This window comes from Lissotriton vulgaris, chromosome 5 (genome assembly GCF_964263255.1).
Source record: "Lissotriton vulgaris chromosome 5, aLisVul1.2, whole genome shotgun sequence".
NCBI lineage: Eukaryota > Metazoa > Chordata > Amphibia > Caudata > Salamandridae > Lissotriton > Lissotriton vulgaris.
In genome coordinates, this window is record NC_141693.1 from 195763325 (window position 1) to 195776005 (window position 12681).

At 44.5% G+C, this 12681-nt stretch overlaps 1 protein-coding gene across 1 annotated transcript in view; it reads left to right on the plus strand.

Moving 5' to 3' along the window:
• The window catches only part of DPP7 (dipeptidyl peptidase 7), a 1540287-nt gene that overhangs the window by 535690 nt on the left and 991916 nt on the right, over positions 1-12681 (plus strand). The window lies entirely within an intron of this gene.

The window sequence follows — 12681 nt, forward strand, 5'->3', positions numbered from 1 at the left end:
TAGACTGTCACATTTGTTGTAGGGTGAATGGTTCAAATGCATCCTTGAGAATGTTACCCAATCGAAAATACCTGTGAACAACCTAGCACCGTTTGAAACATTGATTGCTGAGGCTTTATTACTTTCACAACAATCTGTTTAATGTTTGCAGATTTGAGAAATGCAACTGAAATAAGTAGCATGGTTTTTTTTGACAGACAAACGTCAAACTGTCCTCTTGGGTCCCTACTCTTCACATAAGATAATCTTGGCAAGGTCGTGCCACAGGGCTTATTACTGAGCCCCACCTTGTTTAATATCTACATGGCTCCTTTGGCTGGGATTGCAGAGTGCTTTGGCTTTCATATAATCTCATAAGCGGATGACACCGGGCCATGATCTGGTGGCGGAAAAAGTGCATTTCTCCTAATGCATATTAGCTATCTCAGACTGGATGAATGAGGACTATCTCCAGCTGAATGCAGATAACACTGAGATCATGCTGTTTGGCAAAGCCCCTTCTATCGGGGCAGATGACTGGTGGCCTCCTCAGCTAGGTGCCACTCCTGTGCCCAAGCAAGAAGCAGTAAGGAATCTTGGTATAAAACTGGACCAGTGTTTAACAAAAAGAGAGAGAGGGTTTTACAAAGGGAATACTCACAGTCCCCTTGGGATATGAACCAAAAAACAAATACAGGAGTACACCCCAAAGATATAGGATGTCAAAGAGATAAAGAGAGAATGAGGAAGGAAAAAAGGAAATAAATTCCTTTTTTAAAAGATCCCTCACTCACCAACCTAGTTGGTGACATGCTTCATCATTGAGGTCCCACCAGAGTAGCTGAATGCCACCTGGGTGTGCTTCAGCTCCTGATTACAGTGGAGCAGGTTATTTACAACAGTGGTGCCAGTGAGTGAAATATTGAGGTTAAAATTGTCTTTATTTAACTCCCTAAGAATTTAATATGGAGCAATAACTCAAGGTTTAAAAGCAAGGTGAGATACCAGGGTAGATTAAATTGACCTGTGGTATCTATATAAGATAGTAATTGTGGTGGGCTACAGGTTTCAACTTGTATGTGATATTACTAGGTTTTCTTCAGTTCCTATCTCAATGACCTGAGCGGTTTGCACACGCTAAGGTGCACCCTACTCTGTGTCAGTCATACACCACACCGTGTACTTACAGTATGGCAACCTCTCAGCCTTCTTTGAAAGGTAATAATCTGGAAGATAAATTAACAATTGCACGCAATTCTCATTATTCACTTGTGCTGATCATGACACTCCTCTCATTCGTGGCTCTATTGTGAGCGTCTCAGCGTAGTACGTACAGTGCTGCACACATACCATGTACACTTGTGAATTCATAAAGAAATGGTGACAATAGGACATCTCGAAACTGATTGAAAACCCACCCCAGTTCGTAGTATCAGACCCACAACCGACTTAATTTTGCGTGTGGGTGTCAAAATGCTCATTGAAAATGAGCGTGTGTTGTGGTAGGAGCTATTCAAATAAACGCGTGCATTAAAATATATGCGTGCATTATTAATGCCAATATCAGAAGACTGTCCGACATATGGGGGAGAAAAATCAGGCTTACTAGAGACTAGCTTCTGTCACGCCTCATGGAGACCGCGGGGAGGTTCGCTGGCTCCAGTCACACTCTGGGGATGTTAAACATATAATAACCTTGCAGTTTATGAACAGAGACCTTGGTTACATGAGCTCGTTGTGAAGCGCAGCCCACCCGCGTAAAGTCTATACTCACTATGTCAAGCCAGGCCGCCCGCACTTCATTATTATTATTATTATTATTATTTATTTTTATAAAGCGCATAGTCACCCGGAGGTATCCCAGCGCTGAAGAACCCTAGAACAGTAAAACTGAGGACCGAGGCTGAGTTCACGAGGGGGACATAGGAGCTAGGGAAAAAGATGTGTCTTTAGCAGTTTCCTAAAACGGAGGTATTGGGGTTCCAGACGAAGATCCCGAGGAAGGGAGTTCCAAAGACTTCAACCTGGAAGCACGCCCTGCACGGAGACCCGAGGATCTCCGTGTACGTGTTGCTTCGGTATTTAACCCAGAAAAGGGATGCTGTAACGCGGTCACATGATGACTTCAAAGGGGCGTGGTTAGTTGTCATTCAATGCAGATAGAGAATAGACCGATAAATGCTGCTAGAATATTACGTGTTTGCAAACTTATTATACATTTTATCGGGAGAAGGCTGTTTTAAAAAAAATTCACCTATTAGCGAGGTGTCAGTGTGTATCGTAAGGACATATAGCACTATGTTTACAAAAACGATTGCTAAAATTATATTTCGTGGTTGGAAAGGGCTCCACCGATGTGTTCCTTGCCCAAATATTTCAGGAGTACAATTAGGAGTACCACACTAAGTCAATGCAATAATGGTTGCGACCTCAGGGAATTCAAGTTATCCTGTCAGGTAGAGTATGAAGCCCATTGGAGCTTATCTCTGTTGCACAGAATTCCACGGACTGTTGTCATTTAGCCCATTTTTGTGTGTAGCTGATCTGTATACCCAACGTTGCTCTTTTTCAAAAAGGGGTTGTTTGGTCTATTCTCTGGTTTTGATTTGTTATATTGGCCCTTTCATGTCATTTATGGTGTGATTGACCTGGAGGAAGTGTTCAGTGAGTTTAGGTGGCATTTCTTTACACCTGATGGTGCTGTGATGCTCACATATCCATTGTTTGATCTTCCTTCCAGTCATACCTACATATTGCAGGCAGCATGGGAATGTTATAAGATAAACAACGTCCGTACTGTTGCAATTCGTGTGAGACCGTTGTGTCCAGATTTTCCAGTTTTCCAGGTTTAGGGTGTTTGTTGCAGTTGTAAGGTGGCACACACTGCAGTTGCCGAAGGGAAAGTGGGCTGTGATGTTAGGTAGGCCCCATGCATTTAGTACAGTGGGTATATTGTCCTGTTCTGTTTTCCTGGGGCGTGTGTTAACCAGTGTGTCCTTCAGACTCCTTGCTTTTTTGAAGGAGAATAACGTTTTTTCCCAATGTAGATTGCCCGTCTGGAGAATCCTCCAGTGTTTATTGATGGAACGTGTCACCTGGTTGGAGACCATGCTATATGTTGTGACACATGTCAGTTGTATGTCATTTGCTGTAGTTACTCTGTCTTCAAGGATGGCATCCCGAGGTTGGTTCCAGGCACATTTCTGGCACGTGTTAAGTATTCTATCCGGGTAACCTCTTTCCGATAGGTTTTTGGCGAGGTCCGATGCTTGGGTACGATAGTCAGTGATTTTGCTGCAATTACGCCGCAGTTTGAGATATTGGCCATAGGGCACATTTTCCTTAGAGCCCTAGGGTGAAAGCTCTCATCTGAGCAAGTTGTTTTTAGCAGTTGGTTTGTGGGTTGTCCTTGTCTCCGGTCTTTCATTTTCCTTGGTGATTACAATGTTCAGGAACACCATGCTCTTGGAGTCCAGTGAGTAGGTGAACCTCCGTTTCCTATCGCAGGTGTTAATCCAAGAGATGAAATCCATTGAGATGTTTATAGGTCCTTGCCAGATGGCAAGGACCTCATCGATGTATCTCTTCCAAAACATCACATGTGAGGAGAAAGGGTTGACATTACATAGGATATACTTCTTCTCAGACATACAACCCTGCGACACTAGGGGCGAAGGTCCTGCCCATTGAAATGCCGCCAATTTGGAGGTACATGTCCCCCTCAAACTCAAAGTAGTTTCTTTTTAGGGCCAGCGTAGAGCACTCAAGGATGTAGTGTTTAGGGGTTTTGAAAGCCCAATCCGTCTCATTCAGAGATTTCCTACGCAATTCCAAAGTGTCATCCTGAGGGATACTGGTATAAAGGCTTTCAATGTCGAAGCTCACCAGAATTGTTGTTTCGTCCACAGTGATATCCTTAAGGAGGTTCAGTAAACTCTTGGTGTCTTGTAGATATATGTTCAAGGCATATGAGCTGCAGATAGTACACTTTGCATTCGATCGCCATCTGGTGTTGGGCTCGGATGCTTGCACCTTGTTGTTGTCTTGGAAGAAGTCTTTTGTAGTCACAAGATTGGTGACTCCTTTGGACGATAGTGCGCTTGGGCATCCACTCCATCCTTCAATTGTTTTTTTTTTTTCGCCATTGGGTTTGGATGTAACTTTTGCGCTCCGGTTCTAAACCTTATTTTTCAAACTTTTTCGACGCGCAAACTATCTATAACTCTACGGTATTGGTTTTGATCCGATGATATTCGACGCACATCTCATTTGCTTGATTCCGGTCGCGACCAGAAACATACTTCAGAAGCCCCTGCCTCGAAAAAAAAAGACCAGCCTTCCGGTAGCTCGGGACCGAGGAAACCGCATGTCATAGTCCTACAGGCGCCTTGGGCACCGAAGCTAAAAGAACACCCGGCTCCCAAAACTAAATCGGCTCCTACAACTTTGACGCCGAAAGGCAACCCTTCGGATCCTAAGCCGAAATCTTCTAAACCAAAAAAGATTTCCATGTCCATAGTCTCTAAAAAAAACCTTTAACCCCTTCCAAGCTGATGACGAGCTGGGCTCGTCATGGTGTAGCCTCCTCGTACACTGATGACGAGCCCAGCTCGTCATAAAATAATGTCAAATAGCAATTCCCAGCACAGGAGGGGAATTGCCTTAGCAGCCATGGAGTTAAAGACTCGGAGCACAAATCGCAACCCTGCTCGGACCTGAAAAAGTTGGTGCCAAAACCGGTTATCGTGGAAGAGGAACTTTTTCGACCGGATCCCATTGATCCTAAACAGAAAAAACTATATTAACCCCAAAACAGGACATGTGACTACAGTCCCACACAAGAAAAGGAAGCTGGACACAATAGACACTCCTGCAGTGCCTGTAAAGAAAAAGGACTGTGCCTCTTCACCTCTAAGACCTTCTTCTCCTGTTCGTGCTTCTAATCCTGTTCTTACCCCTAAACCTGTTAACCTCCACAGCCTATGCCAATTCCACCACATTCTCTACCACCACATAATAATGATGATGAAGATTGAGGGGTAGGGGGTGGCAATAATGATCCTTTCACTGACCCTGATAATGATACTGACACACCACAGGATGATTGGGACGATTATGATGACCCAATAGATCCTGCAGACCTCCCAGGTTCCCAGCCATATCCAACAAAACCATCTCCCCAGATGATAATATTGATTTTGGGTAGCTTGTTAATAGGTCTTCTGTTTACTGTGGCGTTCAAATGCATTCAGACACTGCAGAAGAGGTTTTCCTTCTGGACACTTTTGAACAGTCACATAAAACTGTACAAATACTGCCAATGATTAAAGGGGTCATTAAACATGCCCCTGAAATATTTAAAGACCCAGCAAGGGCTAGAATTCTCAATCCTAGGATTGATACAAAAATATAAACCTGCCCCCGATGACCCTGTCTACATCAGAGGACAAATACCCCTAGACTCACTTGTAGTATCCAATGCTAGAAAACGCTCCAACTCACAAACCTCTGGTGATGCACCACTTCCAGACAAAGAACCCAAATTTCTAGATGCCTCTGGTAAAAGAGTTGCTGCTCAAGCAGCCAATCACCGGTGCATAGCCAACACCCAAGCACTACTTGCTAGGTATGATAGGACTCACTACGACCAATTACAAACCCTATACCAACATTTACCTGATCAATACAACAGGCAAATGACTTAATTCAACAAGGCAAATGAATAACTAATGCCTCAATCAAATGTGCCCTTGATACAGCCGACACAGCCTCTAGGTCCATTAACACTAGTGTGCTACTCAGGCGTTATGCCTGGTTACGCATTTCAGGTTTTAAACAGGAGGTCCAAACAACTACCCTCAACCAGCCGTTCAATCAACTTTTTGGACCGGCTGTAGATATCACTCTAAAAAAAATGAACAAGGACACAGAGACTGCTAATTCAATGGGAGCATTACAGTCTCCATCCACACGTGGTTCCTTTCGTCACTCCTTATATAGAGGAGCATCCAAAAACATGAGAACAGAACAGATACCTCCTCTTCTTTCAAAAACACAACTCAAACAATCCCCAATAGAGGATATTTTAGAGGACGGTATAGGGGAAATAACAGCAGAGGGCAGAGGCTGAGGCACCAATAGCATTTGCACCTCCTCCGCTAATAAACCATACCTTCCGTCCACTCTCCCCACATCATTCCACTCCGGTCGGGGAAAGATTATCACAATTCCTACCTGTCTGGGACTCCATTACAACAGACAAGTGGGTAAGACAAATTATCCAGTATGGTTACTGTCTGGAACTTACAGCCAACCCACCCACCATACCACCCAAACAGCACCCAATGTCCACAGAACATCTTGTGCTCTTAAAACACGAAGTTCTTTCACTGCTTCGAAAACAAGCAATAGAACCAGTTCCCCTAATACACCAAGGAACCGGGGTTTACTCACTGTATTTCCAAATCCCCAAAAAGGATGGGACTCTAAGACCAATACTCAACCTCAGACCCCTCAATCTGTATATAAAATCAGATCATTTTCATATGATCACTCTCCAACAAGTGCTCCCATTGCTGCAACAAGGCGACTTCCTTGCCACACTAGATCTCAAAGACGCCTACTTCCACATTCCCATACATCTTGCTCACAGGAAGTATCTAAGGTTCGTAGTGGACGGACAACGCTACCAATTCAAAGTCCTCCCATTCGGGGTGATCACCGCACTCAGAGTGTTCACAAAATGTCTTGCGGTGGTAGCAGCACACTTAAGAAGACAACAAATCCATGTCTTTTCGTATCTCGACGACTGGCTTATAAAAGTTAAGTCATTCAACCAGTGTGTTCATCACTCTTATGAAACCATCCCGTTGCTTCACGACTTGGGATTCACAGTAAACTACACCAAGTCACATCTTCAACCCTCTCATATACATTAGTATCTAGGAGCCCTCCAGGGCTCTGGAATATCCCAGTCCAACCAGAGTAGACAGTATAAAAGCGTTAGTCATCAAATTTCAGCCGCAGCACTCCCTTCCAGCAAGGGTATTCTTGCAACTCATAGGAATGATAGCTTCTTGCAACTTTATCGTACTTCATGCAAGGCTTCAAATGCGTCCCTTACAGGAATGTCTAGCACGCCAGTGGAACCAGGCTTAAGAACAACTAACAGATCTGGTGTTGGTGGACAGCCGCACACATTGCTCTCTGCAGTGGTGAAACACACAAAACCTGTACAAAGGGTGGCCGTTCCTTGAACCAGTTCCACAGATAGTGCTGACAACAGACGCATCACTCACTGGTTGGGGAGCCCATCACCTAAAACATACAGTTCAAGGCAAATGGACCACTCAACAAAAAGTGCTCCAGATCAATCACCTAGAATTACTAGCAATATTTCTAGCATTAAAATAATTCAAAGTACATCTACAGAACAAGACTGTCCTAGTCCGGACCGACAACATGACAGCCATGTATTACATACAGAAACCAGGAGGCACACATTCTCTGCAGCTCGCCCAACTCGCACAGAACATTTGGAGATGGGCCATTCCACAAAACATATACTTGCTTGCAGAACATCTTCCAGGAGTTCATATTCCGATGGCTGATCTGCTAAGTCGGCAGACACAGCAGATACACAAATGGGAACTTCATCCTCAAGTTCTTCTACCATTTTTCCAAATCTGGGGTCAACCAGACCTAGATCTGTTCGCCACACACGCAAACTCAAAATGCCCAACCTTTGCCGCCAGGTTCCCACATCCATTGTCCGAGGGCAATGCGATATGGATGAACTGGTCAGGCAGATTTGCATATACTTTTCTGCCACTCCCAATGATTCCACTAGTAGTACACAAGCTCAGGCAACAGTCTCTCAAGATGATCCTGGTGGCTCCCACATGGGCACGCCAACCATGGTTCTCAACACTACTAGAACTCACGGTAGTTCCACATCAAGAACTACGTCTCTTCCCAACACTGCTAATGCAGAACCATGGAGAAATAAGACACCCCGATCCAGGTCAACTAAATCTAGCGATCTAGCTCCTGAAGTCCTAGAATTAGGTTAGCTTAACCTCCTGCCAGACTGCATGAACATCATTAAGGAAGCTAGACACCCTAATACTAGAGCCTGTTATGCAAAATGGAAAAAAGTGTTCTCTACTGCAGTAACAATCATATTGATCGGTTGAATGCTTCTATCCAAAACATCATTTGCTATCTGCTACATTTGCATAGATGAAATCTAGCATATTCTTCCATACAATTACACCTAGCAATATTGTTCTTACCAGGCTCATGGGTCCCCCATTTGAGCCCCTATATAAATGTGAACTTCAATTCCTCACATGGAAAGTAGCTTTCCTTGTTGCCATTACCGCTCTCAGACGAGTAAGTGAGATCCAGGCTTTAACCATACAAGAACCATTCATACAAATACATCGTAACAAAGTGGTTCTCAGAATAAATCCTAAATTCCTTCCCAAAGTCATCTCTGCATTTCATCTTAACCAATCAAAGAGCTCTTCACACCCTGGACATCAAAAGAGCAGTACTTTATTACATTGACAGAACAAAACCTTTTCGAAAAACAAAACAACTGTTTGTAGCCCTCTCTCCATCTCATAAAGGAAACCCCATCCCCAAAGCTGGGATTACAAGGCAGATAATAAAATGTATTCAAATATGCTACCAAAAGGCTAAACGCACATTAACAATTCCCCATAGAGCACACTCAACACGCTAACTAGGGGCGTCAATGGCATTCTTAGGGAACATCCATTTGAGTGACATATGAGAAGCGGCAACATGGTCTACACCACACACCTTCACCAAACACTATTGTGTTGACATGCAGGTTAAGCAACACGCTCCTGTAGACCATGCTGTTCTTAAAACACTTTTTCAAAGTACTCAAAATACAGATACTGATACAGGTGACCACCGCTAGGGGAGACACTGCTGTACAGTCTATGCATAGTGTACTATCTGCAGCTCATATGCCTCAAACGGAAAATGCTACTTACCAGTATGCATCTGCTCTTGGCATGTAGAGCTGCAGAGTAGTACACGCCCACCCCTCTCCCCGGGACCTGTATCTGTTACGGTATTATCTTAATGCGATAGATTCTCATGGACATCTCTTATATTTCATGCTAACTGCATCATTTCCCATCATGGCGAAAACCAATCTGAGGATGGAGTGGATGCCCATGCGCACTTTCGTCCAAGGGAGGAGTTACCTATCTTGTGACTACAAAAGACTTCTTCCAAAACAACAACAAGGTGCAAGCATCCGAGCCCAACACCAGATGGCGATCTAATGCAAAGTGTACTACTCTGCAGCTCTACATGCCAAGAACAGATGCATCCTTCTGTGTTCTGTACCAGGGTCTTTAAAAAGAAATCACAAAAGCGTGACAGTGGTTCCAGAAGAGACCCTATTCCTGACACGATCGGTCTGCCGGGAGGGGGATTTCTATTCTTGTGCATTTTGGGCAGTGTGTAAAAATAAGGAATTTTGCCCTCGCTGTTGGTTAAGTTGTCCGCTTCCTGTTTTGATATGTAACCCATGGTTTCGGTAGAATCCACCAGGGATTGTATCTCTTGTTTTAACTCCAGTGTGGGGTTGGTCATAAGAGAGACATATTTGTTCCTGTCGGCCAATAGTCAACGGCATTCTGCTTGGTAGGCTGTCTTGTCCTTAACTACCACTCCTCCCCCTTAGTCCACCTGTTTTATGACAATACTGTCATAGTTCTTCAAATTCTCCAGGGCCAGGTTCTCGTCTGTACTCATATTGAAGAAGGGTTGATATGCCTCTAGTTTCTCAATGTCATGAAATACAGCTTTTTTGAACGCTAGTACCTCAACAGAAATCATGTGGTGCGTAGGTATAAACGTGGATTTTGGACGTAAGCCTGTCTCATACGGATCTTTGGTTTGTGCTTTATCTCCTTGTTTTTAAAAAAAAGCTTTCAGATTCAGTTTCCGAAATGACCGGACAGCTCATAATGGAAGCCTAGTCCTTGGTTTAGGACCTTTTCTTCCATTAACTTCAACTAAGTTGGTGGAATTAATAGCGCCATATACTGTATCTACCAATAATCTTCTCCTACTTGGAGATTTTAACATCCACAGTAAGCGAGTGGACTATGCCGAAGCAACGGTTTCCTTGCCGACCTAGCATCTCTAGGTGTAACTAAGATTAATGACGGTCCCACTCATACAGCTGGTCACACCCTGGATATTATTTTTACAAACTCTCCCAGTATTACTTGTAAATCCCCCGGATAATTAACTGGTCAGATCACGCTTTCATTGATTTTAAGATTAAGAGACTCAGAGATCTGGAAAAGCCAGGCGCTGTCTTAAACTATTCATTCAGACAGTGGCATAAAGTCACCCCTGAAGTCTTTTCAGCCGTTTTCCCTACCACTTGTATGGGGAACACGAAAAAGTAGAGGAGGGGCTAGCTCGCTTTAATGCTTTAGCTAAAGCTGCTATTGATCAACTCGCACCTTTGAAAACCTCTATGGGTAAGTCAAGACAGGTTCAAGCAGTTTGGTTTACTGCGGAATTATGCATAGAGACAGGACACTGTAAAAACCTTGAGAGGTGGTGGAGATGGTCCCATGATATTGGTGACAAAGAAAAATACAAGACTATGCTTGCCCAATACCATAAAAAAGATAAAAATTGCCCGGAAGACTTCCATCGCATTGCAGCTAGCCCAGGCTGGGAATGCCCCTAAAGTATTGTACCAGATCCTCAAGACCTTCACAAACCCTAAAGCGTGTGATCTGGAGGAATCTCCATCTCAAGCCTTCTGTGACACGATTGGGGAATATTTTGAACAAAAAATAGAGTCCATTTATGATAAAATCATCACAGCTAGCAATCTGAGTCAAATTCAGACACACGCAGCCAACAAGACGACCCTGACGTCGCCACTTCCAGAGCCAGCGAAGCAGGACAAGTCCCTGAGAGGTACGGATCGAGGGGGGCCCCACTGCCTCCTGCAGCTACGGGCTTGATCACCAGTACACGGGAGGAGCCTGCACCGGTGCGAGCGGCAGCAGAAGGGGTATTCGCACCACTGAACTGCCTCTGAGAGCGAATGCGAAGACTGAGCTCTCAGCTCAACCAATCACCTCGCAGCATACCAGGCGCCTCACTTTCAGAATCCCAGCAGATTGGAAGTTCGGGTGCAGATTGAGGTTATAGTTTGCAACTCCACTTTGAAGCTGTTCTTTGGCTTGCATTTTCTGTTGATCTGGGGCCGCCATATTATGCCGAGGTTGCTGTGACTCTTACTCTGGGCCCACCATCATGTTGGCCTCGACCAATTCCTACGTGTGCAACTAGCCTTCTTTCATTAGTCTGTCCAAACCTGCCTTTGTTTGGCATCAATGATGCGGCAGTCCTGGAGAAATGTGTCATGGGAGTGCTTTTGTGTGTGCGTCTGTGCGTATATGAAAGACTATGTTCACATTTGTGTGTGCTTGTGCATGTCTGTGCGTGTGATGGTGCGGACATGTATTTGGGTATTTTTTTATCAGAGCATGTGATTCTATGTGTGCTTGTGTTTGTGCGAGCAAATGTTTCTGCATGTGTGCTTATGTCTACGTGTGATGGTGTGTGCATGTATTTGAGTGTCTTTGTATTAGAGCATGGGATTGTATGTGTGCTTGTGCGTGTGGATGTATGTGCCCTCTGTTCGCGTATGAGAGTGTGTGCGCACATTTGTGTGTGCTTGTGCATGTCTCTGATGGTGTGTGCATGTATTTGTGTGTAAGTCCTTGGGTATTTTTGTTCTGCAGCATGTGATTGTATGTGTGCTTGTCTGCGTGTATGAGAGTTTGAGCGCATTTCTGTGTGCTTGTGCATGTCTGTTCATGTGACGACGTTTGCGTGTGCATGTATTTACGTGTTTTTGTATTAGAGCATGGGATTTTGTGTGCTTGTGTTCTTGGATGTTTTCTGTCTATGTGCTTGTGTGTGTGCGTCAGTGCGCATATGAGAGTGTTTGCTCACATTTGTGTGTGCTTGTGCATGTCTGTGCGGGGAAACGTCCATAACAACGCGGGCATTACCCCGCACTGCTATTACAACGCTGCTATTACAACGCAAGTCGTTACAACGACTTGCGCTGGAGGGCGCTGTAGGACAGGGAATAGTTTAATTTTCTATCCAACACTTTCCCTACTATCAACGTGGGCTAGAGTTGGAATAAAAAATTAAACTATTCCACTATTCAGCGCCCCCCAACGCAAGTCGTTGTAACGACTTGCCTTGTAAAAACTGCGTTGTAATGGCATGCAGGGTAAAAGCCCGCGTTGTAATGCCGTACAACCGTCTGTGCGTGTGATGGTGTATGCACGCTGGATTTGTTACTCTCTTGCGACTGCTGTCCTGGATATTGACTTTAACTGCCAGATGCCTGACCTTAGGATAGCCACCAGTGTACAGTACAGTCCCTGGCCTGACCCCAAGATGGCTTCCAAAATGTCCCTCTACACATTGTTTTACTTCCCTGGGACAACAATTGGACATTGACCAGATCTTGAACCCATCCCCTAACCTGCCTAGACATCAGGACTTGAAACCTGCGGAACACTTACCCCAGACTGTGGAGACCTAGCGATTTGGCAGATGTCTGGTGGAGCTACAGTCTAGCTAAAGAGGAGATGGGTTGCG